Source organism: Notolepis coatsorum, assembly GCF_963971535.1.
Source record: "Notolepis coatsorum genome assembly, chromosome: 7".
In the NCBI taxonomy this organism is placed as follows: domain Eukaryota; kingdom Metazoa; phylum Chordata; class Actinopteri; order Aulopiformes; family Paralepididae; genus Notolepis; species Notolepis coatsorum.
In genome coordinates this window covers 28179590-28183370 of record NC_140171.1, presented here as the reverse complement: position 1 = coordinate 28183370, position 3781 = coordinate 28179590, and positions in this window count along the sequence as shown.

Here is a 3781-nt window from a genome sequence, read left to right as displayed (position 1 = left end):
ACAAAGGAGAATATGAATGACCAAAAAAACTGCCACTGATCTCATTCAGTACCTTCTTGAGATCATGCGTACAAAGAATCTAAGGAAATTAATAAAGGGAAGATGATAAAACCGAAGGTTCTGTAGATACAGTACTGAATTCTCCCATCCGGACCAATGCAATTTGAAATATTATTATAGAATATAGAATATGATGCTTATACATTACCGTATTATAGCCAATTCGCACATTTATATATATATACATATATTATCTTTCAAATGCCGGAGTTCAATTTGGATTTAGTATCACCAGGCGTGCATAAGAACAGATAATGATATCTACTGTAATCTAGTGTACTTTTTTATTTTCCCCACAGTGCAACCGTTTTGAACCAAATTTCAGATCTAATTGTTCCTACATGCTAACAATAGGGAGGAGAAACTAACTGTGTTTCAATATTTGTCAAAAACGTTACCTTTTGTGGCTTACTATCGCGAATCATAAAAATTATTGATATGATTCATTCAGAACGCTCAACTTTGAACCCCCCCCAGTCTCTGACAGGAAGTGTAGTTCGGAGAAATTCCAACGCTGGTCGACAGTTATCCATGGCCTCTACAAAATGGCCGCAAAAAGACTACAATTCCCATGGTTCAAAATGTCCATTTCCGTTTCAGGCTTGGACTAGACGATCGAAAATCGAAAACTTAAAACTATCTAAGGACACTTTTAACCTATTGCTAAACTAACGTATTGATGATAATATACATTCTACATGCTTTTGTGACATGTTAGTGATGTTAATACTTGAAAACGTTTGATTTTAAAATCGCACATTTTTTGCATCACTCTGAAAAATATGGATCTATGACCATAATGTCATTTTGGGGTCGATACCGACCCTAAGGGGTGGAACAGGTTTGCGGCTTCTCCGCTGACCGGTCTGCGTGTAGCTTTATGCCAAGCAAGCAGTGCAAAAATTTACCGTAGTGGCGTGCAGTAATGCGCCTTTCATTTTCCGCCGCCCAGCGCCCAGGTCGCGCGGAAATAGGCTGTCTATTGCCATTCTCTTTGACAAACTCTAACCTTAACGTTAGGTTATGACTATAACCAAGTTCTGTTAGTTAGGGGCGATGCTTGGCATCGCCTTCTGCACTATCTCGCGTACGTGCACGCGTACTGAATAAACCACAAATGTACCTCTAATACCAGTATTAGTCTGACCACACCCCTCATCAGCTTACCTTCATAAGCAGGTGTGTGGTCACCTGCTCTCCTCCTTCCCAAGCTTTCACCACAAGGTGAGGACAAGGGCTGCAGCGGCGTCCGATGCCAAGCATCGCCCCTAACTAACAGAACTTGGTTATAGTCATAACCTAACGTTCTGTATCGTTAGTGGCTTAGCTTGGCATCGCCTTCTGCACAAGGGAGGCCAAGCGGAGCCACTTGGCTGACAAATACACCCCGCTGACAGCCCCCCAAAACCATCAGAACAGGGAGGGCCGAGCCCCCCCGACCCCCCCTAATGGAGGGTAGCCCCCCTATTAGGGACGTCACGGGAGGGCGACGGACCCGACCGTGCGAAGAGGCACTCAAGCAACTCAACGCACAGGGTGAGCAGACCGTGGCTTGACCCCACGACTACACACACGCACAACCCGCATGCCACCCGGGAACGAACGGAGGAACAACCTTGTTACTGCCCCCAGAATCACGGGGTCAAGGGCAAACCCAACCCCGTGGCAAGGCCGTAGCAGCGGAGCACGAAGGAAGACCCAGACCCACCAAAAGGACTGGACTCCCTGGAATGGGGGCCCGGAGAAGTCCATGATGCCAGCATCAAGACCCCACCAGGTGGGCACGTAGTGCCCCGCCCCCCACATCGCCAGCGTATTCGGACAAAGGCCCCTCAGTTACTGCACCTGGTATTCCCAGGCGGAACCAACCAGGCCAGAACCTGCCCAGCTTCCGAGATCGGACGAGACCGGGCGTGTTCAGGTCGGTATGGCCGTAAGCCGAGCGGGCCCCGTCCCCCCAATAGTACACCGCCTGGCACACTGACCCTGCAGAAAAGGCAGTCAGCATGGCCGTAAGCACACAAAAAAGGTTAACCAACGGAAGCAGGCAGCGCACCGGGGAAAAACCAGGCAACAGGCTGTTAACCCTAGCCTGGAGACTGCGGACGAGACAGGCGCCAGAGGGGACAGCTGAACACAGCCGCCCCGGCGGAAGGAGCGTAAGCTGGCGGTGTTGCATGACCAAGCCTCCATTTAACAACCCCCACCCAGAGGGGTCGAGGCAGAGAAGGCTGACACGACTGGCAGACGTCATGAACGTGCAGGGGCACCCTCAACCGGTGAACCCGGGAGTTGACACTGCTCCAACACACCAGGGAATCAACCACCTCGGTGTTACCCAATGCGGTGGTTGTTCCTATAACCCCTCAAGAAAAAACTCCAAAACACACCTGCGGGTATACACCGGCTATACCGCAGTACAAGTGTTTCAGTTTCCAAAAAGGGTTAACCCAGGCCTACGGGTCGCAAACATCACTTCGGACCGGGCCTGGCGGTACGGGAAGCACAGGGTCACCAGAGGAGGTCAAAAAACCACCCCCACAGGCCCCTCTTCGCCATGCGTGAGAGAGGAGCGAAAAATAATGGAGAACCAGCCCCTAAGCACACCGTACCCGGTATTCCCCGGCGGTCTCCCAACCAAGTACTAACCAGGACCAACCTGTGTAGCGGCCGAGATCCGACGAGATCGAGCGCGTACAGAATGGCATGGCTGTAAGCCATGACGACAGTGCTGAGTAAAAACATACCCAACCAGGGTCTCCATAGCGCTTAACCCTGTGACACCCAGACCGACCTGGCATTTTTCCCCCTGAAAAAAGCCCAAGTCCCTCAGGGTACCAGAACAGCAGATCTGCATCCCCGGCGGACAACGGGTTCAACTGATCTGGACCAGCGTGACCAGAACCAGTCCCGTGCCCTAACCACGCCGACATGCCTACTCCAGGAGAAGGGCAGATATGCGTGTTGATCTTAACATGAAAAGAAGGCGCCACCCAGACGTCGGGACGAACCGCGCCTGGCGGCCCACCCCAAGGGCGTGAGACCCCACTACATATGTTCAGATCCATCCCGTCATCATCCCCCAGACATGAACGAGAATCCGTCGACAACCCACCCAGGTCATGGGATGTGGTCGCCGGAAGAGGAAAAACCCCCATCTCAGTTGCTTTATAAAAACGCTGTTTCAACCACAAGCAACTAAGGCGTGCCAGTCAATCGCCTGTTTACAGCGAGCTAGCACTATACGTGCGTCGGGACACACCCCCATCAATGAACAGGCTATTTAGACCTGTCATTGAATCCCCAAGGCGCCCAGGGGAACGACAAGAGGGGTGTGACACTCCCTAACTCCAACACTTCTGGAATAGAAAGAAGGAAGCATCAACAGTATGTATCCCAGTCTACACAGCCGGGGTAAAAAATGTTCACATTTTTACATCCCACCACCCTCCCATAGGAAAGAGACGGGGATCCCCAGAGAGACTTCCCACGCGAGCTGTACAGATTGAAAAGAATATATTGCACCTTGAGCCATGTAAAAAACTGGTTTTAGGGCCTCCGGGGAAGAGGCACCGAACCCATACACACTCAATAAACGAATTGAATCGAATATACATACAATAGAAAAGGACCCTTCTAGAGGGTCCACTCACTTTGACAATCTGAGGAGGAAGGCTCTGTACTCTGATGGAGGCTTCCTCACATGGAAGAAGGAGTCCGA